The sequence below is a fragment of the Palaemon carinicauda genome, chromosome 40, assembly GCF_036898095.1.
Source record: "Palaemon carinicauda isolate YSFRI2023 chromosome 40, ASM3689809v2, whole genome shotgun sequence".
Taxonomy (NCBI): domain Eukaryota; kingdom Metazoa; phylum Arthropoda; class Malacostraca; order Decapoda; family Palaemonidae; genus Palaemon; species Palaemon carinicauda.
Genome location: NC_090764.1, coordinates 48,440,807 through 48,466,365, shown reverse-complemented (window position 1 = coordinate 48,466,365; position 25,559 = coordinate 48,440,807). Strand labels below are relative to the sequence as shown.

Genomic DNA, 25,559 nt, shown 5'->3' with positions numbered 1-25,559 from the left:
AAGAGGTGGAATACCCTTAAATCTTTGGTGTAGATGCAACAGTTCCTCCTTTACTTAAACCAGGTGGCTCTGTCACTCACTGTCCAAAGGAAAAGGCAACCCTTTTCGCAGATGTGTTTGACAGCAACCAGAGTAATCAGAAACTCGAACTTCCTAATTCCCGTTTTCCTGAGGCTAAACTAACTAGTTTAGCTTATTGATCTCGTGAAATCAAAGCTCTCTTGATGGACCTTGATAATGAAACCTAATTAATGGAACACCAAGTTTAAGCTACAACCATCTAGATATTCAAACAACTCAATTTATTATATAACAAGCTGGAAAATATTATATATATAATATATATATATATATATATATATATATATATATATACATATATATATATATATATATATATATATATATATATATATATATATATATATATATATATATATATCAAAAGAACCACAGGGAAAATGAAAATCGGAAATATTAGATTAAGTCCTGACTAGTTTCCTATTTTCATTTTCCCTGTGGTTCTTTTGCATATGAGCATGACGTTTCCCTGTGCTTTTTACGCATATATATAATATATATATATATATATATATATATATATATATATATATATATATATATATATATATATATACATATATATATACATATATACAGTACATATATACATATATACAGTACATATATATATATATATATATATATATATATATATATATATATATATATATATATATATATATATATATATTTAAAACTGCTGACTTGAAAGCAGCTTTCATTTCTCAATACCAATTAAGGTTACTTAATTTTAAGATGTTCGCCCATCACACCAGCCCATTGCTAATTTATCATTTAAACTATTAATTTTTAGCAAGCTATAAAAGGTAGGATTATTGTACTGTATATGTAAACTCCCTTAGAGGAGCAAGATTTGTGCAAAATCCTGCCTCCTATGCACTCCTTACAACAATATATTGCCCTGTCCTAAAGTCCCGATATGGCACCTCCACTTGGTTACTCGCGCACCACGACGCTCGCCTGTTTGAAAGATGAAGAGAAGTGAACCTACACGACCCTAGCGTCGCCCCATTTATTCGGAAGCTATTGTCGTGACCGGCGGACCGACCTGGTCAGTGAATCTCTGCACCTCTGGCTCACCCCGCCCGCACATCCCAAACCTCTACTCACATCAGGACCTGCCGAGTGGAGATAGGGAAGAACACGAGCCTGCTAAACCCTATTTGCCAAAAGTGTGGATTCCAGGGGTGGGCCAGTCAAGGGCGCAACTGTGAAACTATTCGGTTCAACAGCCATTTGTGGACAAGGGCTAGCTTCTGTAAGGAGTGCAGGTAAAAATACGTGGCCACTTGGTTTTTCCCTCATTTTTAGCTTAGACTAATTTTTAATTAATTTAGGTTTAACTGGCTATTACAATTTTCGGGCTGTGTGCGGTGGGATTGTGTATACAGTTTTTACATATTTTTGCTTTCGAGACTAGCACAGTCTCTGGGTCACATGGGCTGCATGTCCGACCGCCATTTCAATTATTAACCATTGTAAAAGACCACGAGTCTAGTCAACAATATTTTTTATTATCTTTTTGCATTTCTTTTCATTATATTTTGTGTTTAATGTTCAGATGTCCATTCCTTTAATGGACATTTGTATAATAAATCTAGATTAAGTTAATCAAACCTCGTTGTATTTCTACTCCTCCATTTATTTGATTATATCTATTGTGAATATTTAATCTCAGGACAGTACAGTATACCCGATACATTGAAAGGAGTAAGCAACTTAAATTAAGTGTGTTAGCGAGTGACTTAGTATTGAATCTATCTGCTTCAAAGGTAAAGATCCATATCTTTAACTTTTACTTTACTTTACACCACTGCTCCCTTTTTTTCGTCATTGTCTCAATAATTACTTAACGTAAGATTCCTGTCCAGCATCTCACTGGAGTACCTGGGACGGAGCCGAAACAGAGCCTAAGAGTACAGATGACCTTAGACCTGACAAAGCTAGAGTAGGCCATCAAATTACTTTTATTTCACATGTGAAGTTTCTAGGCCTCTGGACATAGTACAATTTCCATTTTTTGCATTTAAGAGTGATGGTTAGTGAACTACACCCATAAAGTTATTAACAGGGTGTTTGTGCCCTGAGCAATAGTGCTCCTTATCCTCTCCTGTTGATCTTTTAGGAACTGACATACGGAGACTTTCCTGGACTAACAAGTTCCAACATTTAAAAAATCTCCATATATATATATATAATTATATATGTGTGTGTGGCGACTCCGACAATCGGGCATAGCTCAAATATTAGATTATCTAAAATTTAGGTAAACGTGTATATAATGGGTATTTAGATTTCTTCTCACACCAATTGAAGTCTTAATTATATTTAATTTAATCAGATGCTAAACTTCTTTGTGTTCTACAAAAAGAAATCATAATAGTTTTCGATATAGCTCTATTAGGCCAATGGATATGCACTTGGCGGTTCCTGCCGTCACTGAATGGTGAACACTCAATATCTTACATTGAGAGCCGCATATTTTTCTATGGGGAAATTCATTTTTTTTTTTTCATTTAATAAACAATCATAGAACTAACACTGACCATTTTTATTATATAAAGAGGATGACAATGATTTGAATAGAATATACTGACTGGCAACCCCACAAGTTTCTAAAGAACTATGTTGCATCAGATTTGATGCCGACTGTACTTGTACATCAGAAGAGAAAATTAAGCGACTAATAAAGTCAAAGAAAAGAAGGCTGAGCCGCTGAGGACGAGGGTGTAAAGACAGCAACAAGGTCTCATACTATCGTAGCCGACAAAGGTGTCTTCAGGTAGACAGGTAACTATTTTCTATGGTAAGGAATATCTACCCAATACAGTAATGCTAGACACGGACTGCGTTCGTCAAGCGGCTATTACACAGGCGAATTTTCATGCAGCACGGCTCTGTTCGCTCAGCTCTTTCTGCTCTTGCTGAACAAACGGTCAGGGTCCCAGGATCGTCCGTTTGAACGCCAACTCCCGATTCACGTTAACTAACTTAACTGATGAAATAGCCGGCAACCGGCATTTGTTTACATTCGTTTCAACGGTCGACGACTCAACATTCACTTATCACAGCTGTAGAACATGATCATCATGGCTTTCCAATGGACATTTGAAATTGAGGAGAGCCTTAATGAAAAAGTGAGATCGCAACCAATCTTGTGGAATCCAATGGATCCTTCCTACAAGAAGTATACCTTAAAAAGTACTTGTACGGCAAGATAGCCAGGGAACATGAAGTGTTTCCACATGTGGAAGGAATTAATGATACAGGTTTGTGTATTGTTTTAAGCATGTAGGCATAGTTTGATTTTATAATAGTAGAAGAACTTTATAGGCCACATTTAATCGTGTGAAGGGAGGTAATCAAGAAAACCATGGCCTAGCATGGCATAACTGGGCTAGATAAAAGTATGGCCTAGCAAGGCTATGCAGAACTATGGCCTAGCTGTGCTACGAAAAAGGGTAAATATAACGGATTTTGAGCGAAGCGAAAAATCTATTTTTGGGTGAGATAGCCATGTCGTCCTGATGGAAGGTTCCTTCAGTAGCTTCCTAGGGTATATTTAACTACAGTGGATATTCCCAGAGAATTAAACTAAAGGTTATCACAGAATTCTAACTTCTGGTGCGAGTACCCTAAAGGTTTCCCTCTAGGATATCGTATATCAACAGGGGACGCATGTATTAACACGCCACATAGCTATCTGCACCCCATATAGAGTTAACACTTCGATATGGGAATGTGCTGAGTAACTGGGGAGCCGTTCCAAAGTTACTCTCATCCGTGGCTACTTTTGGTACTCGAGACGTAAACAAACGGGCGCCATTGCTAAATGACGTCACGTCCGTCCTCATCCTGAGCTCAGCTCCTACCAATCTCCGCGATACAGTAGGTCAGGGAGGGACCTGAAAGGCTGAACTAGAATAGACGGGAGGGTCCATCAGGACGACATGGCTATCTCACCCAAAAATAGATTTTTCGCTTCGCTCAAAATCCGTTTTTTGGGCTCAAGCCATGTCGTCATGATGGAAGTGTACCAGAGAATTAATGTATCGTGGATTTTTTCCCCTTTAATCCAAGTGCCAAGGGCTTCGAGCAATATTTTAGTAAATGTCCTTACCAGAGATTCTATGATGAACTGGCTTCCTGCCCCCCTGGCAGGGAAGTCCTGGTGGACAATAGGAATATCTCGAAGTGATCATTGAAGAACTACTCACCTGGTGGGGAGATCATGCTGGTCTCGGAGACAGGACAAAGGTTAATATTCGAGTAGGAATATTATCAAGGCATAAGTGAGTATATAACATAAATACTTATATTATTCTTTAGATCAGACAGTAAAGAGGTAAATGAAACTATAACAATCGTATATTTCTTAATAAGGAATAGGAGCGAAAGGAGACGCACATGATAATAAAATAGACATTTTATTTTTAAGATTGCAGGTCATTATAGAGGTAATTACAATAATGATTATAGAATTTATTTACAGTAATAATGAATAATGTACATAGAAAATGAAAGACGGTGATCTTGAGTCTGAAAAGAAAAGTTTGCTTTTTAGAAACACAAGTTCCCAGAGGAACGCCAGTCTTTTAAAGTTCAAAAAACACTCCATGCTCTAGAGCATGTGGCACGCATGTAAAATTTCTATGACATTTCACCTTGATAAAGAACAGTCTATTAGAAACACTAAGTGTCCATTAAATCACTATGTATCACGATAGGGTCAACACAGGCACCCGTAGAGTTAGAGTCCCAAGTAACTCACTGTTCTATGCAGATTTAAGCAGCAGGTTTCATAACACTACCTGCAGCTACCACGAAATGCTTCACTTCGTGCACCTGTTTTGCGTAGTGCTTGAAGAACACGCGCGATGATTTCCAGCCTGTAAAGCTCTTGAGGCTTTCGAAATCCATACTCTGGAAGAAATTCAGAGAAGAAGCGACTTTCCTAGGATCGTGACCAGCGGGTGTACTGTCAGGATCCGCTCTGCGAATGAAATAGGTGATTTTCGCTCTTAGTTGTTTCAGTGACAGGTCGCTACCCGATGAAGAGGGATGGACCTTTTCAGGGCCTTTGCTTCTGACCACGGCTTTAAAAGTAAGCGAAGTCTGTTCAGAAGCCGTCTCTTGAGGTCTCTTCGAGCGATGGATGCGAACCGTCTCCAGACTCCCGCGGCATCCTTTAGCTGTGCGCGAAGCACTGGGTTTGTCACTGAGGCGAACTGTAGAGAGCCGAGAACTTGTTCCTGTTGGCGTCTTGAGATCCGTTTGGATTTTAGAAACCTTCTGACAGACCCTGCTATTTCCTTCCTCTTCTTTGGTGGAATGGAAAGGCGGTGTGACTGAAGGTCCCAATGGATTCCCAACCATTGGAACTTCTGAGCTGGAGAGAGGCGAGATTTCTCGGCGTTTATCTTGAAACCCAGATGCTCTAGGAACTGGGTGACTTTGTTGCAGGCTCTCAGACAATCTTTGGGCGATGTCGACCAGACTAGCCAGTCGTCTAGGTAGGCCATCACTTGGACGCCCTGAAGACGTAGCTGTTGGACGATTGCGTCTGCCAGCTTGGTGAAGATTCGTGGAGCCACGTTGAGCCCAAAGGGCATGGCCCTGAAGGCGTAACTTTTCCTTTGGAGTCGAAATCCTAGGTAGGAGGAAGCGTAGTGATTCATTGGAATGTGCCAGTAGGCATCCGCCAGGTCTATGGAGACCGTGTAGGCCCAGTGAGGCAGAAGGGTCCTTATTTGTTGCAGAGTCAGCATCTTGAATTTGTTGTTCGCAATGAACTTGTTGAGAGGGGACAAGTCAAGAATGACTCTGAGTTTGTCTGAGTCTTTCTTGGGAACACAAAAGAGTCTCCCTTGGAACCTGGTTGACTTTACCCTCTTGATCACCTTCTTGTTCAAGAGTTCCAGGACATATTCTTCCAGGAGGGGGGTTGACTGTTGGAAGAATTGCTGGAAAGATGGGGGTGGTCGAGTCCAGCTCCAGCCCAGTCCTTTCTTGACAATACTGTGTGCCCAAGGATCGAAGGTCCAACGATCCTGGAATTGGCGGAGCCTTCCTCCCACCGGAAGCACTTCGTTGCTTCTGGTGTCCCGAGGGTTTGCCACCTTGGCCGCTAGCTCCCCTTCCTCCTCTGCCTCTGGAGGGATGGCGAGAAGAATTTCTGCCGGAGCCTCTGCCTGAGCCTCTACCTCTGGGACGAAAGGTAGTGGAATGTTGCTCATAGGCAGGGGTGAAGACCGGTGACTGCGACACCACCGGCAGGGGGACCAGTTGAAAGGTCTGCTGTGTCTGTGCAGCCACTTGGGGAGTAGCAGGACCCGGAAACTGACATCTTGGTTGACGTTGGTGGGACCTAGGTTTTGAGGATTTCCTCTTAGGCTGAGGGGCATCGTCCTGAGAGGAATTCCTCTTTCGGGACATGCCCCACTTGTGGAGAAGGTTCCGGTTCTCCGTGGCAGCTTTGTCCACTATCTCTTTCACCAAGGCGGATGGGAAGAGATGTTTGCCCCAGATGTTGGAGGAAATCAGTCTCCGGGGTTCGTGTTTCACCGTTGCACTGGCGAACACGAATTCTCTACAGGCTCTGCGAGCCCTAGCGAAGCTGTACAAATCCTTGGTCACAGTCGCCAGGTGTGACTTTGCAAGTACCATGTAAAAGTCCGGGACTCTGGTGTCCCCGGCCATGAGTTCTAGCTGTACCTGATGTGACAGCGAAGCGGCGAGTCTCTCCTTGGTATCCTGTTCCCTACGAAGGAGATGATCGTTCAGTCGTGGGAGGTCCTCGTTGAACTGACGAACGGCCACATCAGGTTCTAGTTACCCTACCGTGAAAGTAAGCTGGATGTCTTTCCAGTACCTGTCATCGGGGGGAAGAGTGAGGGAGAAGGGTCTGCACTCCTCCAGTGCAGGGCAAGGTTTCCCTTCCTCCACAGCCTTCATGACCGCTTGGAAGGCCTTTTCAACGAAGGGGAAGGTCGCAGTAGCTGGAGCAACAAAGGTTGGATGCTTTTTGCTCAGTGCTGGCATCTTGGAGTTTGTGAAACCCCAACTCTTCACTGCTTGAGCCAGCATAGCTTGGGCTTTTGCGAGATCGAACACTATCACTTCCTTAGGTTCGGTCTCTTCTTTTGAGGCTGGTTTGGACCTGAGTCGGACGTAACAGTCCGGATAAGCCTCGAAGTTCGGGAAGAACTCCACTTCTTCCAGAAGTATAGAGCCAACCCTTTCACTAATAAAGATTTTGCCAGTAGTGATTGGCATGTGCTCAGCGTATCTCCGAGGGTTAGCTTCCGAGCAGGTGGGGAGGTCCTTAACCGAAATCTTTTTCGGTTGTTTGAAGCCGACGAGAGTCGTCCGGAATTGTTCCTGAGTCTCTCTCAGCTTCTTGTCCATGAGGGCTTCTAGCATCCTGAAGACCTCTTGAGTGGCCGATGGAAGAGGATCCGGGGTGGCGGAAGTCGAAGGAACAGGTTCCTCGGATGTCACTGGGGTTACTGGGGGAGCTGGAGTGACCTCGTTCTCCGAATCAGGATATTCCACCTGATCTTCCTCATAGTCGAGCTCTTCGCCCTGAGGGTCTTCTCCGTACCTTCTCACACCTCCGACATACGTTCCACGTCGTCGGAATCGATATGGCACGAACGCATAGACTGTGCCATGGTCGGGTTCGACCACTAGTTGGACGGTGGGAATTTGTTCTCGAGGGATCACCGAGTCGTTGGATGCTTTCGGAAAAAGCAAGGCCCTCATATCTTCATTTGGAAGATAAGGTCCAGAGGCGTTCTTTTAGAAGCCTCGCACCCATTTGCGCAGATTCTCTCTAGCAGTGTCCCTTACCTCCGTGGTAGGAGGATTGTTGAACGCTTCGTCAAGGAGACTCTTGCAGACTGAACAGTTCTTCGGATCCCAAAATTTAAGGTCGCCTCTCTTGGCAGCGCAGGTGGTGTGGGTCCGGCACGCCTTGTGCCCATAGAAGTCCGGGCGTTTAACTCCACAGAAGTTACTCTCACACTTCACATACTCCTCCTGTAAAAGAAAGAGATCATGAGTACATGGAAGGCATAAGAATGACTTACATTACTCTAGACTTAAGAATAACTTAATCTATAATAGCATATTAATTATATGTTCAAGATAGATGAGCAGGAAGGGAAGTAGATAGACACATACTTGTGAATCCCGCCCAGCCAGTTACCGTAACCTTATCCGTAGACAATTCCTTAGGACCCGAGGGTCTCAAATGAGGGAAAGTCCGTATGGATGAGCCAAGCTAGGCTTCTTTAATAGAGGAAATGTCCGCAGAGTGTAAAAGGATCTGAGACCGCTCAGAGCCTTGAGGGAGAGGGGAAAATAGGATAAACCCCTTAGTAATATGTAGGTTCCGGCAAGTGACTGCACTGAGACGCACAAAGTATGCTGGAAATGTTGTAATGTGCGACCAAACAGCATAGCCACTATATTAGCTGGTATAACAATACCTATATGGAGGTGGCCAGGCTATCTGGCTGCATCAGATTGACTGCCGGCATGGTGGCGGCAGCCAAGGAAGGGGTACATGTCCCTTAGTGCCTCATTAGGGGGCGCCGGTAGACCGACGGCACGCCGGAGACCGGTCCTGCAGGGTGGAAAACATCAAGGAGGACACACTGAGCGACCGAGATGGACAACACCACAGTGGCGACCGCCGGCACAGCGGTGGATCGCCGGCAAGGGCGGCGGGCTCCAACAGTCGGCCGGCTGTCGCTAGGTAAACCAGGGTAAATATAAGGGGTGGGATGTCGGCGGAATGTCGACGGAAGGCGGCAGCCTCCGGCAGGCGGTAGGCTGACGTCATAGAGGGGAGGAATCTTATGAATAGAGGTCTCCTGAGGTAGTGGCGGCTGTCGCCGGCAGTAAAGGCTGCAAGGGACCGGCACCATGATAGAGAGAGAGAAAGGTAAGGAGGGAAGGGAGGGGTAATATCCTATACCCCGCCGGCATCCCTCCGGAGAGAGTGCACTCATGATAGGAGTAGGTACTCCTAACATCCGGCGGCAGTGGGCCGGCAGACGGCCGGGAGCCTGAGGTAGCCCAAGGGAGGGATAGAGACCACTCAAAAGAGGGGGAATCCTCCGCAGGCAGGACCGCCGCCGGCAACCACCCTTATAGAACGCTATGAAGGGTATGTGTACCAGAGCGGCCAGCTCAGCAGAAGAACAAGGCTAGCCCTACCACTCCACCCAAGGGAGGAGTTGTAGGACCGAGGACAGGGGTGTGTAGGCAGGCCTACACCAAAGGGATAGAGTGGGGGGAGGAAGTAGGGGTCTTTCTTAAGTGGGTAGACTCTGTATGAGAGAGGCCACCAAGGCAAGGGAGAACGCTCCCTAACCTAGGATAGGTAGCACAGATCAGGTACAGTGCTGATGTACTGTCCTAAACTATAATAAGGCAGAATCTACCCCCAGAGCCTAACCTAGATTAGGAGGACCAACTCCTAGGCTAGTAATTCCTGGAAAGACACATCGCTAGTTGCAGGGAGGAAGGAGTAACCCAACTAAGTGCAACTGGGGAAGGGCAGAGCCCTTCCTTAGGTCTCAAGCACGACCCTAAGAGGGGTTCATTTCCTTAGGGTAGGCTGAGAAGCGATAAATACTCTGGGTGAAGTCAAGACTCTCCCCATTATAGAATAAGGGAGAAGCAAGGTTACCCAGAGGAAATTACCCATAGGTAAGGGGAATAGGAAGCATACAAGGGTTCCTACATTAGGTTAGGAGGGGGTTGGTACACGAACCAACACAGTCCCTTGTATGGTCCCCGAAGGCGAAAACACTTACATCACAGTAACTAGTATGTTTAAAAATGCCTAAATCTTCATAACTTAATTTAGGAACACTTATATATATCATGCAGAAATATGAGCACTAGGTTGTCAAGCCTAGGGGCTAGGCTAGCGATCTAGTATGGGGTCGGTCAACAACCGTTGTCTAACGAGCGCTAAAACACGATATAACTTCCTAGCTATGAAGACTAAATAACTAATAATATCAATTAGTTAAAGGACCAGAGAAGGCTGTTCTGGCTAACTAAATAAAGCATGCAACATGAACAGCGACGCCGTCATGGCGCGTCCGGTATCAGCACAGCTCCGCCACAAAACACAATATTTTACGAAAAATAGAAGTTACTTTACGGCCAGAGCTTATTTAAACAATACTAGAACCTGGTACTCAACTTTCCAGAAGAAGGCGAGGCTGAAGGCTGCGACATAACGGCGATGTAAGCAGATAAAGAGGCACCTGGGAAAAATCCGACTTAGCGTAGGAGCTACAGACGAAAGGATGAGGACGGACGTGACGTCATTTAGCAATGGCGCCCGTTTGTTTACGTCTCGAGTACCAAAAGTAGCCACGGATGAGAGTGACTTTGGAACGGCTCCTCAGTTACTCAGCACATTCCCATATCGAAGTGTTAACTCTATATGGGGTGCAGATAGCTATGTGGCGTGTTAATACATGCGTCCCCTGTTGATATACGATATCCTAGAGGGAAACCTTTAGGGTACTCGCACCAGAAGTTAGAATTCTGTGATAACCTTTAGTTTAATTCTCTGGGAATATCCACTGTAGTTAAATATACCCTAGGAAGCTACTGAAGGGAACCTTCCATCAGGACGACATGGCTTGAGCCCAAAAATGATACTTTAATTTCTAGCCAAATACTTGAACCATATATTTTTCTACATGCTATCTTGTCTTTTATGTATTTCTAACCTTGATTATTGGGAACAAACCACCCGTTCATGAATTTTTAGACTCTCTTATATAAAGACAACTATGGGGGACACTAGTGAGAAACCGGGTTTTTTTGGGTGGGGAAATGTCATAAACGAGTGATTCTCAGCAATAATAATGGTCAGAAATGTAGAATAAACACAAGATAACCAGTTGGAAAAATATATGGTTCACGTAATTGGCTGAAAACAGGACATAACACGAACATTTAACACTTGAGATTTGTAAAAGGTTACAGAACCTAATAAACTCACCTAACCTAACCTAGTAGTTCACAGGTCACAACCCCTAGTTAGGTCATAATCCCTAGCCGGGGCCAAGTCCCCTGGACCCCCCTTCCCAGGTTACAACCCCTAGGGGCAGGTCCCCCTGATCCCACTTCCCAGGTTACAACCCCTAGGCAGGGGCCAAGCCCCTTGGACCCCCCTTTACAAGTCACTAACTAAAAGCAAATCACGAATAATTCTTTTTTTGGTAATCTTTATAAGTTAAATTTGCATACGTTGCCAATAATTTCCAGTGGATAACAGAATGGTTTTTCTAGCATATTTTCATATGTTTTGAACTAATCTGATGATGATTATCGTCGCCTATTCATAGTTGTGGAGTTAGGTATTTCCGAGAAAAATCATCATCAAATTCTTTCAAAAAACATGAAAATATGCCATGAAAACCATTCTGTTATCCAATTTTACTGAGAAAAAGTATTCACTAAAGTGAAAATGCATTGACAATGTCTACAACTTATGACGTACAGTACAGACACAAAAAGACACTGTTCGAACGCATGGTTCTCAGAGGACTTAGCTTTCATTCTTTTTAATATTTAGTAAATAGCTAACCTAACCTAACCAAGTAAGAAAACAGGTCACTAACCTAACCATTGCAGGTCACATGAAAAAATAATGATCAATCTTTAGGTAGAGCAGTACTGGTAGCACACTGTTCGAACACTTTCAGATTTGAATTTGGCTTAATTTTTAAGAATTACATAATTGTTATGTTAGTATTTATTTGCGCCTGTTGTTTATGGTATTCAAAATATTGCTTTTTTAATGCTCTAACCAACTGTGCAAAGTATTTTGAGCTATCGAACAATAGCAGCTTATGCAATAATACCCTTCACAGAAGCATTGCAGTAGAAAATGTGCTGGTCTTCCCTAAAAACTAAAGTCAGAATTGCACTTGGCACACTTTAACACTATGAGCTTTTAAAAAATGAGCATCATTATTTCGCTGCTATTCTTTAATTTCACGAGTAACAATAGCTATACACTGAACGTAGAACATTTCCATCATAATCATTTGCCGACATAAATGAAATTACACTAAATTTCAAAATAGATTGTGCTTTCCTTAACTTCCCTCTTGAAGACGTCTTTATGTGATGGTGGTGATGTTGAAACTGAAGGGGAAGGTGGAAAAAAAATGGCTGTTTTAGAACAACATCTGGGAACTTATGAGGAAGTACAGTGGTACCTCTACATACGAATTTAATCCGTTCCACAGCCGACTTCGGATGTAGAAAATGTTCGGATGTCGAAACGAATTTTCCCATAAGAATACATTGAAATAGGATTAATCCGTGGTTGAGCCCAAAAACCTATGATACTGTAACTCCTTAATAAATTATTACACATAATTACACATGACAATATGCACACTAAATTAGATAATAGACATGGAAAAAAGAATAATTATAAAAAAATGATAACTAAGAAACAGGTTTTTAGCTTCACTTTACCTTAGAAAGTCCAGCGCAGGTGTTGTTGGTCTTGCTACGCAGAGAGGAGACGGACGGGCGGCGAGGAGGTAGAGAGGTTGACTACGATAAACGTACACTACCGTAAAAAGTGAACTTTAATCTAACTTAGCTTATTTATTTTTTTTATTTTCATATTTTATATTTTTTTTTTACATTTTCTTTTTTCTTTTTGATGATTAATTTTAATCACTTTCACTCTCTCCACTTAGATATTGATTGAATTTTTTTCTCTTCACTCTTTGCCGTTTTCTTTGAACCACTTCCATCTTCTTCATCACGAGTTCAATTTGTAGCTTTTTAAAAGAAGCTATCGATAGAAAGTTGCTTGGTACAGCTTTTCAGAATGTTTGGAAAATAAATTAGGGAAACATCATCAAACTGCGCAACTACACGACAAACCTGCAATTTCTTTGGATGGTATTTGTCGATGAAGTCGACCACGTCTTGATATTTTCCTAACACCTCTTTTATTTGCGCCGAACCTAACACATGATCTACCTCCTCGATCCCTTCCTTGTCATCACTCATGAGCTCAGACATAGCATGGAGTTTCTTGAGCTCCTCTGTAGTAAGTTCATCGTGATGTTCTTTTGCAAGTTCACTCAAACGAACGCCACGCTCATGCTTTTCAATAATTCCTTGCTTTACTTCTAAAGAAAGCATTTCCTTATTCCTTTTCTCACCACTACCACTTGCGAAACTAAGCCTTTAAGGACCCATGATTTACTTAAAATACCGTAAAAGGATGAATGTAAAAAATCACGATTAAAACACAGTTAATAGCAGAACGCACAGGGCACAACCACACGAAGCCGACGAGAACAGAGGAATGTCCCAAGCCACGCTAATTGAGGGTCCCTCCGAGGTAGAAATGCTGCCTTCTATCAGCGGAAATAAAAAATACATCCGGCGCTATGAGTACCACCTACGCGTACGGGTATTGTTTACTTCGGGTGTCGAAAAAAAATTTGGGTGTAGAGTAGGAACGTGTCAAAAAATTCGGATACAACCGGTACGACGAAAATTGCTTACTTCGTGTGTCGAAATAAAATTCGGGTGTAGAGTCGAAAAATTGCTCGAATTTTACTTCAGATGTTGGAAAATTCGGATGTAGATACGTTCGTATGTAGAGGTTCCACTGTAATTGTAAGTTGTTAATTAGTTTGAAAATAAACCACCCGACAGATACGCCATTGTAAATGCACAGAAAGCACCCCAAACCGATCGGAACCAATGCATGCACAATAACTCCCCTTCAGTGTCTCAGATGTAGACAATGTACTTTAAAGTGAAAAACATACTAGACATTTTAATTGACTGATACGTAAGTTATTATGCCCCAGCACTTATTAAACATATAGTATTTCTCTTATAGTAAATTCCAGTTTCGCTAGTAAATAGACAATCATATATTTACCCGAAGAAGTATGGCCTAGCTCGGCTATGCAAAACTATGGCCTAGCTAAGTATTGCAAAACTATGGTTTAGCTAGGCTGTACAAAACTATGGCCTAGCTAGGCTATTCCTTTCATAGTTCTGTGGCCTGGCAATGTTTAGAGAACTGAAAGTAATCTAGCTTAACCATGAACACCAACTTAACCTTTGTCAGTCATGTGTTATAATACCCTTAACATTTGACACTCAACTAGTGCCAAGCCTACTCTTGTTGCCTAATACACTGTAACAGATATGAGCTGTAATTCAGAGGCCACAATGGCACTCTGGGTAGGATAGCACAATTTGAGTACCAAACAGCACTTGAGAGAAATAAACAGTAGTCAGTATTCTTATTTTATTGGTATTACTTTAGTTTAAGCGGAAAAGTTGTTTATATTGTCATAAAATGCCACATTTAATTTACATTTTCATTAAAGGAGGGGTTAATTTCTTTATCGTTAACTATTTTGTTGTGAGTTATTGATTGATAATTACCAATTTATTTTTCAATTGTAAATAATTTCGCCCACATTACACAAATGGGACAAAATTTCCCGGGCTTCATTCCCACCTTAATGCGTGGGTGGTGTCCCCTTCACTTCCTAACAAGGAGCGGTTTTAGAATGGACGTCTGGAGGTCACTCCGAGCTTGATCCCTTTTTATTATAGTGTACGACGACGGCGAATACTTATATTTTACATCACTTCCTGAAGACATTTAACTATGAGTATCTTATATAAGTTTTTACTTTTTTCTATTTTGCCAAATATGTATGGGGAGTTACATAAGAACGCTAGGTTAGTTACTGTCTAGGCGTTAGCTTAATACAGAGTGATAATTCAGGTAAACATAGGTTAATTTCTTCAATTTGTGATTTAATTCCAGTGCCTTAATTCCTACTGAAATTTTTTCATAGAGAATAAATTATGTACCGTTGGCCACATTTTTTATGGGCTATCAGAAATTATATCACCACATATATTGCCGTAAAATGTAACTAGGCTATGTGAAGGTGGAACTCTTAAAAGGGGGGTTCCCAGCTAGGAAATAACCAATTCAGTAACAGGTCAGGTAGGTGTTTTAGAGTCTAGGAAAATTTACCGTAAACTTGAAAATTTGCCTCAAGAATTTTCGCCACAGGAATATTGAGTATTTTAGACTATTTTTTTTATATCGGCCATAAAAGTTAGAATTCTAACCTAACATACCTACCCTGGCCAGGAGGCTTTACGACCTGTTGTGCCACCTTATAAAATACCCGATCTTTTCTGTTTGGTGGTCGCCACTAATTCTTGACCAAATTTTTATCATTAATACAGTTTTTAGTGCTGAATAGAAATGACATTTATTTTCACGAGAAATGAAAGATAGTTGTACAAAAAGAGGATTTATCGTGCACAACTTTTCAACGCGCATTAATCAAGCAATAGTAATTAACGGGCGTAAAAATACAGTCAGTCAGGTGTTACGCGGTATGCTTGAAATAACCGTGGTAGGTTTGACATAGGAGAAGGAAAACTCCAAAATCAAACAAAACAAGACCCCAACGGCGGAGCTTCCCAGCGCCGGCGGAAGAGGGCAATGCCTGTCGGGCAGGCAACAAGGCGGGCCTTGACATAACAAGAACCCGGCAGCCTGATACAACCAACATCGGAGAAGCCGCCTGTCTCATATGTCTTGAGCCGCGGTGAAAACGGTGTGGGCCAAGTGTGTGTGCGTAGCCGTTGCAAAGCCACGACCACCCAAAACAATATACCCAGCTACTGGCATTCTGTCGTTTCCTCCACCCTTCTTCATCTCTTTCTCAGGAGGCTGATGGCTAACGACAGAACCCTATACTCGGACACGAGTGGGCGCCGACGATGACGATGAGGTTTGAGATAACAGTGGACAGAATGAATATTAACTACAACTTACAGTGGTTGTTTACCAACATTTTAACTGAAGAAGATGCAGTTAAATTTCTTCAGAGATTCAATATGATAGAAAATGAGAAACTGCGTAAAGAGAAACATCAAATGATAGTTAAAAAGACAAATGAAAGTGTAAGGTGGATTTGTTACAAGAGAGCTTGTCGTGAGAAAGTTTCAGTAAGAAAAAACACTTGGCTTGATGGCAGTTCCATTCCATTAAAGAAAATCATCCTCTTCATTTATTCATGGGCAAAAGAGTATTCCAGCATTAAATTTTGTGAGGACGAATTGAAAATAAGTCACGCTACTACAGTTGATTTCAACAATTACTTAAGAGAAGTAAGTTAACCAAACCTAACCAGTCTAACCTAACCTAACCTAACCTAGCTTACCTTACCTAAACTGAGCTAACTTAACCTAACCTCCTAACCATTATCTCCTAACCAGGGGGAAAAACCCTCATTTAAATAAAAAATATTACTTAATCTTAATTAAACTAACCTAACCTAACCTAACCTAACTTAACTTAACCTAACATAGGCCGATTATCTTTACATTATCCCTAATCTCTTCAGGTATGTGCCTCATCTCTACTTGCCGCTAATATGCCTATCGGGGGACAGGGAATGACAGTTGAAATTGACGAGACTTGCTTCAGCAAAAGAAAATATGAAAAAGGAAGAATGCTGCCACAACAATGGGTATTCGGTGGTATTTGTAAGGAAACAAAGGAAGTCTTTGTATGCCGTTGAAAAAGGGGCCGAAGAAACTCTTTTGGCCTGTATAAAAATAAATATAAAGCCAGGCAGTAAAATAATAAGTGACAAATGGGCTGCTTACAAAAACAGAAAAACTAGAAGGCTACAACTATATTTACCACACAGTGAATCATTCAGAAAATTTTGTGGATCTAATCAGTGGAGCGCACACACAAGAAATCGAGAATAAATGGCACTCCTTAAAACATAGAAATAAAAAACACTGCGGTACTCACCGTCAAATGAATATATGAGGAGAAAGCGAAATAGAAATGAAGATTTGTTTAAAAAAATAGTATTGGACATATCTCAGTTCCATGATCAAAAATATTGTATTTGAATATTGTACTTTCCTCACATTAAATTTGCCTATTTTGCAACCGTTTTTCATCTCTCGAAAAAATGAATGTCATATTCGTATTCAGCACCAAAAACTGTACTAATGATGAAAATTTGGTTAGAAATTAGTGGCGACCACTAAACAGAAAAGACCCAAATACCCCTATATTTCATTATTGCTATTTTTATTATAAGTTAATCAAACTTGAATTTTTCTCCTGCAGATGCTGTAATGAGGAAATTTAGCCTCTTAAAAACATCGTTTCGGAGGGAGCTGGCTAAAAAAAAAAAAATAAAAAAAAAAAGTGATGTCACCACAGGGAAGAGTACATCAAACGTTGATACTACTGTGTCTTTAAGTATCAAAATGAATGATTGTTTCAAGTATTTTATGTATTGTTTTGAATTTCAACGTTATTACAGAAGTTACCTTTTATATTCATCTATTTTTATGATTTACCTTTTTTACAGCAGGAGTCTCAGATCTCCAATCAGCAGGAGTTTCAGATCAATCGACAGGATTCCCGTCCTCACAATCTCTTTTCCAAGTTGACCCCTATCAGTCTCTGAGCCTGAGGATGAAGGTATCCATGAGTCATTGCAGACCTTCAGTTATAACAGTAGCGTAGATGACATTGATCTACCCATCCTATCATCTTCGCACTCTGATCTGTCTACCACATCATCATTATACTTGGGACCAGCAACAAGTCGATTATCATCAGCATCACCATGCAATAATGGAACACATGTTCGAACTATTACTCCGAAACACAAAAGGAATGTGACGTCAGAACATGCGTTACACCCAGTGCAACTGAGGGCCCGAGGAAGCGTTATTATTATTATTATTATTATTATTATTATTATTATTAGCCAAGCTAAAACTTCAGTTGGAAAAGTAAGATGCTATAAGCCCAAGGGCTCCAATAGGGAAAAATAGCCCAGTGAGGAAAGGAAATAAGAAAATAAATAAATGATGAGAACAAATTAACAATAAATCATTCTAAAAACAGTAACAATGTCGAAATAGATATATCATATTAACTATAAAAAGACATGTCAGCCTGTTCAACATAAAAACATTTGCTCCAACTTTGAACTTTTGAAGTTCTACTGATTCAACTACCTGATTAGGAAGATCATTCCACAACTTGGTCACAGCTGGAATAAAACTTCTAGAATACGGTGTAGTATTGAGCCTCATGATGGAGAATGCCTGGCTATTAGAATTAACTGCATGTCTAGTATTACGAACAGGATGGAATTGTCCAACATGCATAATGAACTAATTGAACGACGTTGCCAAAGATTAATATCTAGATCAGGAATAAGAAATTTAATAGACCGTAAGTTTCTGTCCAACAAATTAAAATGAGATTCAGCAGCTATTTTAAAAGCCACTGCACAAGGACAAAGGAAAGAAGACATCCCATATACAGCAGGGTTTTTTGTAAAAGAAGTATTCTTTGAATTTACCAGCCATAAACATCCAAACATGTTGAAAGAGGAAGGCCATTAATCATTGGCCAAAAAACTGTTTTATGGTGGTATGTTTTCGCCTGTTAAGATACCTGTCATGGGGTGTGGATATTTTAATATATTTCATTATTTAAACTCATATTTCCAAAATTTATTTTTTTAAGTGTCAATGTTTGATAGACTATTTTGTTATATTTTGTTTGTTCTTTAGGTGAGGCAGAGTTAATTGTTTATTATTATTATTATTATTATTATTATTATTATTATTATTATTATTATTATTATTATTATTATTAATTGCTCAGCTACAGCCCTAGTTGGAAAAGCACAATGCTAGAAGCCCAGGGGCTCCAACAGGGAAAATAGCCCAGTGAGGAGAGGAAACAAGGAAAAATTAAATTTTTAAGATGAGTAACAACATTAAAATAAATATCCCCTTTATAAACTATAAATACTTTAACAAAACAAGAAGAAGAGAAATAAGGTAAATTATTGTGCCCGAGTGTACCCTCAAGCAAGAGAACTCTAACCCAAGGCAGTGGAAGACCATGGTACAGAGGCTATGGCATTGCCCAAGACTAGAGAACAAAGGTTTGATTTTGGAGTGTCCTTCTCCAAGAAGAGCTGCTTACCATAGCTAAAGAGTCCTTTCTACCCTTACCAAGAGGAAAGTGGCCACTGAACATTTACAGTGGATAAAGGGGAATTGTTTGGTAATCTTAGTGTTGCCAGGTGTATGAGTACAGAAGAGAATATGTAAAGAATATGCCAGACTATTCGAAGTGTGTGTTGTGTGTGTAGACAAAAGGGAAAATGAACCGTAACCAGAGAGAAGGATCCAATGAAGTGCTGTCTGGCCAGTCAAAAGACTCCATGACTCTCAAGCGGTAGTATTTCAACGGGTGGCTGGTTCCCTGGTCAACTTACTACCTATACCCTTTACAGTGGTAGTTTAAGGAAATTGTTACATGTGACTTCTGTTTTGGAAGTTCTTCTCAAGGGTCTTTATAATCTCTAGTTAGTTCTAGATTAGAGTTCCTTATCGCCACTACTTCAACTGGGAATGTAATTGAGTATTTTTTGAGTGTGTTTATGAGAAGGTTATGTTGTTCTGTGCAGAACTGTATGTACATTGTTATAAAGCCTACGTCAGAGAATACTTTTATCTAACATCCCTTAGACTAATGGGTAACTCTTGACCACTAATCGTTACAATATAGCATACAAAAGAAAATATTCTGTACCAGGGCCATAATTTTATTTGTTTCACCTTTCAATATATTGTTAAATAAAGAGAAAACATTTTTGCGGAGCACTTTTTATTACGGTAGCCTTTGGAATCTTATTGAATAGTTCGCTATTGAGTTCTATGTCAAAAGCGTAAGCGTTGGGTTTGGTTAGTACCTGTTTACATGAGGCAATATTTGTAGAGGCCAAAATACAGAAGTCCATATTAGATGGAAGAGGGCTGATGTACTTTAACAAATTCCACCCATTTTTTTCCAGGAAGACAAGTAGGGTATTGTCATTTCATAGTAGCAAACTTATATTCTATAAAATCCATCCTCTCGTTCGCAACTCCCCGAACTTTCTTTTAGCCACTAGGTCGAGAAAATCATGAGCTGAAGGTTTTTCATCGTCCAGGAGGAAGCAGAGACAGTCTTCTGTTGAACATCCTGGGACAGCAATGGAGACAGTAGAGAGATCTGGTGAGGTTTGAGTATCAGAACAAGAGGGTGCCAATTGCTCCTGGGCCAATTTGGGGCCACTAATGCCGCTGTCCCTTTAAAAGTACGTAGTTTATTCTTGACTTTGATAAGGAGGATGTACGGTGGAAAGATGTAAATGTGAGACCACTGGTTCCAATCCAGTGACATTGCATCTGTCCACGTCGTAATCTAAGTTCGGTGCTACATACCGGGGAAGCTTATTGTTGAAGCTTGTCGCAAAGAGATCTGTTTGCAGTTCTGGGACTAGCTCATGGATGAAACAGAATGATTTTACATCTGGAGACCATTCTGTTTCCAGAGGCTTGGATCATAATAGGGCGTTCACCGTCACATTGCAAACCCCTTCTAAGTGAACCGCTGAGACATGCCAGTTTTTTCGTTTTGCCAAAGTGAGAATGGCTAAGATCATATAGTTGATCTGAGGAGACCTTGAGCCTTGTCTGGGAAGAGGTCAGATTTCGAGTAGTTTCCAATAAGCATTTCAAGGCAAGACTGGTGCAATAAAGAAGTTCCTAGTCTTCCTTTGGCCTTCAATTTTGCTTTTAATAGGAATTCCTGAATTCTGGGCAGTCTCTCATTAAACTGCTTGCCTCCAATATCCCTATCCAGTTTGCCAACTGTAAAAGAGTGTTGAGCATCTTCCCAACTGTCGGAATTAATGGGAGAGCAAGCAAAACGGTCTTGCACTCCTCCAGCACTGGCAGAGGTCTATCTTCCACTGCTGCCTTTTTAACAGTCTCTAAACTCTTTGAGGCAAAAGAAAGAGTGTCTTTCGGAGGTAAAAAGTAGCCTGCTTCCTGCAGAAAGCTGAGTATTAGTAAACTCTGCTGTTTTGAGCTCCTTAACCAACAAGATCTGAGCCTTACCATGGGCCAAGATGATTGTTTCCTTGGGAATCGTACCATCCCTAATGGACGCTTTGGAATTCAACCTTATGTAACAGTAAGGATAATTTTTGACAGGGGGTAAAACTCTAAATCCGAGATGGATTAGAGCCCATGCCTTAACCAATATGAAGATACCCCTCACTCAGAACCATATGTTCTGCACAACGCCAAGGATTCCAGACTGTTCGGCAAAGAATCCTTGGCATTCTTCTTCTTCTTCTTCTTCTTCTTTGTCTGCATCTTTTCCCACCTATATGTGGGGTCGATGTTTCTGGCCAGCGTTGACCCCACATAAAGGTGGGCAAAGATCCAGACAAAGAGGAAGAAGAAGAACGCCAAAGAACCCTTGGCTTTCTTCATCTTTGTCTGCATCTTTCCCCACCTTTATGTGGGGTCAACGCTGGCCAGAAACATCGACCCCACATAAAAGTGGGAAAACATGCAGACAAAGTAGAAGAAGAACGCTAAGGATTCTTTGCCGAACAGTCTGGATTGAAACTGGTGGACCCTTGCGCTTTGGTGCTTGTTAAAGTGCCTCAATCTTCGCCTCTCAGGAGGCTTGAGCTCTTTTATGCTCCGCATGAATGTTTTCCATTGATGACATGAACTCAAAATGTCCTGGGAACAAGAGGGCAGTCGGAGTCAGAAGAGGAGTCAAAGTTGAGATAGGTGTAGCAGATACAGGGACAGGATTATGCAAAGAAGTACTAGTTACAGTACTTACCTGCCGACTGCCGAGCAAGTAATTCGAGGCTTCCGTTGCCAACAAGAGCCTTTCTCTTTCTAAACAGAACGTTAGAGATTATCGACATGTTGACGACGTCCAAATGCATGTCCTGAAGCGAGTTCTGGACTTCAATATCTGTGGGATCCAGTTGTATCGGTGGAAGTTGTACCATCGGAATCAGATGACTGTACACTGTTGCTACATCAGTCGTGGGGAACAGGAGATCCTTCATTTCCAATGATGGAAGATAGGGGGCACTTTGTTGAGAGCATTTCTAGAATCTAATCACCCAATGTTTGATGGTTTACAGGCCCCACGCTTTCTCATCCTGAGAAACATTGATAGTGTGGAATCCAGTGTGTATAAGGTCCTTGCATATACAGCAGTTACTAGGTTCCCAGATAGCAAAGGAACCTTTGGAAACATGACAGTCCGCATGTTTCCTGCAGGTCTTATGGCCTCACGGCATCTTGATCCGCCTGGAGCTTTTCCCCCCAAAATCGGTTGATCGGACAACCTAAGTTGACAAAATCAGATACCATTCTACCTAAGGCAGCAGCTATTCATAGCCACCATAGGCCTATGGTGTAACCTTTCCTTACCCAGTAGGTAAGTCAACACAAAGGCATTTCTAAGTCGGCAACCAGTTGACGATCCCATAGGGAACTAGTCATAGGATAAAAGGGAAGGTATAAAGTAATAAGAAAAAGGAGGTAGCTGGGAGGGCTGACTGCCACTTGATTAGTTGTTAACAATGCAGTAGATTTATCAATGAATGGGCCTTTGCCCATTGAAATTAAGGGGGTTGGCCGGAATGCCAAAATATGGGGGTATAGGAAGAAAAAAACAAAATCCTGAAAAAATTTGATAGCTTCATATGGCAATGGAGAATGTGTATACGAAATATTTTGTCAAAATTCCTCTTACTTTCATAGTTACAGGGTAATTAGTAATAGTAACTCAATACAGTATCATTTGGTGGTGCATTTTTCCCTCGCATTTATCGATGCAAAGTTAAGGTAAAGTTGTATATTGAATGTATTGTGAGGTACGAGAAACAGACCATAGTCGAGTGATCCTTTATTTCTGTGACGGGCAGAGTACATTGACCTGTGCGGACGGAATTGTAGCAATCCGCTGGGCAGCTGACTGACCAACCGCGAACTAGTGAGAAATGCGGGGTGTTTGTGTTTTCTTATATTGACATTATGATAAATATAAAAGCGCACGCTTGACATATAATAATGGGTCATGCATAGAAATGAAGGGTATTTACAGAGAATATGTACAATGCTAAAAAGAGCAGGATAAGCGTTATAGGACGTTGTCCTTAGAACTACTCCCACCCTAAGACAATTATTAAAAGGGAACATTTTAATGATTGTATGAAAATAAATAAATGGAAAAACATATACACAGTCTCTGTAGCGAAATGGCAGTTGCAGGCAGCCCATTTCGTGGGGCATGACAGAGCGCACCCTGGGAAGGCTAGCCCCGCTGGAGAGGTGGTGGGACTGGTAGGTCCCCTATTCGGCTAGTCGTTTGCGACGCACGTCTACCAGCAGTCCTTTGAGAGCAAGGAAGTCGGCGGCCATGAGGGGCACCTTGACGTCTGCGATCAGGAAATGCCAGCTGTAATCTCGGCCCATGATGGATATCTTCAGTGTCCTCGTCCTGTAATAGGAGATGGGGCTGCCGTTCGCGGGAACCAGAGCGGCCCTGTCTGATGGGAGGCCGTGGTCGTCCTTTGAAGGCGAGAACGTTTACACCGTAGAACCAGTATCCACCAGGAACCCTTTTCCTGAGTTGACGTCAAGGATGTAGAAGCCCATGTGACTGGGCCTCGCCAGCGCTGCGGTTGCTTGCAGGAGTGGTCACCCACCTAGTTGTTGCCGTTGTTCCTGCTGGGGGCACTACTGGCGTTGCAGCGCCTGTAGGCGCGACAGGGCCCATAGGAGGGAGTACTGTGTTCTCTCGCTGTGGATCGAATTGACCCATACCGCCAGGTACTCTTATGTCTCCTCCATGATGGCGTATTAGGCAGCCTGGGCTGCCAGGTGGAGTTTGTCGGCCTTCGCAACCAACAATGGTACATCCAGGTCCTCAGCAACTTCCAACTGGGCCGATGCTTTGGGGAAGGCCTCTGACCTCACACTACAAAACTCAAATTGTGAGCGATATTTTAGTCCGTTAACGGAGTAGGAATTCCAAACAGCCGAGCAGTCTCTAATTGCCATGGCAAAAACTGATTTGGGAAAGGCTATAACGCAAAACAATTTGCGCCGTAATGAGTACGTTTAATTAGTCCATTAGTGACATTGGGCTATGTGGAGTTGGGAGCCCAAACGATTTGTCCAAATTGCCATCATGAGTCTTACATTGACATTATGATTAATATAAAACCCCACGCTTGACATATGAAAATGAATCATACATAGAAATGAAGGGCAGATGATTCTGCTCCTAAATGCATAAACAATATTTACAGGGTATTTACAGAGAATATATACAATTCTAAAAGGAGCGCTACAAGCGTTGTAGGACGTTTTCCTTACACTAAATATGATTACAACTTGCAGAATGTGTACTTTATCAAAGTCCGAGATTATACATTGAAACATTGCCTAATAGATGATAAGGCCGCTTCGAGAGGCCATTATTTTACCAATGTAAGTGCAAACTTGTTCTTCTAGAAATAAAAATCCCATTAAAGGCCGAAAAAATACATATTTTCTCACCATATCTCTATAAGGTATGAGAAAAATGTGACCTAACAAGCCTAAGACAATATTAAACCATCCACCACGTTTCTTCTCCCCTCATAGTTTAGTCTTAGTATAATGGTCAATATGATTTAATATATATCTATGGAAAATCACTAGATAAATAATACTAGACAAATTCTCGGATAATTTTATTGTAACATATGAACCTTTCGAAATTTTATAGGTAGGCTTTTCTGTCTTCTCTTTACTGTCTTTGGTTTTAACTGATAGGATGACCGAGGAAATCAGATTTAACCGGTTTGTTCATGCCAGTTCGACTGTATGTGGTTATTCTGGACCGAAGGCAGACCGGAAAGGCGATCGAATGAACTGGAGCGAATCTCGAAAATCTAGACGTCCGTTCTCTTGAAGTGACAGCCAGTTTGTACGTAAATGGGGTTGCTTGCAGGACAGTGCAACACCAACCATCGTACTGTCAATCAACTTGAAGGCCTCCGTCGCTGATACAATGGCCTTGTCCCAAGAGGATAAACTGTTTTGTTATGAATTTATCGTTATTTCCAGGGGGCTATTCATCCTTAGGGAAAATGAACAGTAATGATTTTATAACATATGAAAATGCTGACAAGGGTATCAAAATATCAATTTATTTACACTGAAATATACAATGTATCCATAAATCAGCACGTAAGCAGGATACGGATAGGACTGAAATACATAACGATAAGCACAGACACTTTTTCTGAAAACAAATGCTAGGGTTTATGTACATATATATATATATATATATATATATATATATATATATATATATATATATATATATATATATATATATATATATATATATATATATATATATATATATATATATATATATATATATATAATATATATATATATATATATATATATATATATATATA

The 25,559-nt window shown here is 41.2% G+C and overlaps 1 protein-coding gene and 1 pseudogene across 1 annotated transcript in view; one reads left to right on the top strand and one right to left on the bottom strand.

Moving 5' to 3' along the window:
- LOC137631762 (uncharacterized) overlaps positions 1-25,559 on the bottom strand; it is a 334,578-nt gene that overhangs the window by 263,154 nt on the left and 45,865 nt on the right. The gene's annotated exons all lie outside the window — the stretch shown is intronic.
- LOC137631905 (uncharacterized) lies at positions 1,004-20,263 on the top strand (annotated as a pseudogene).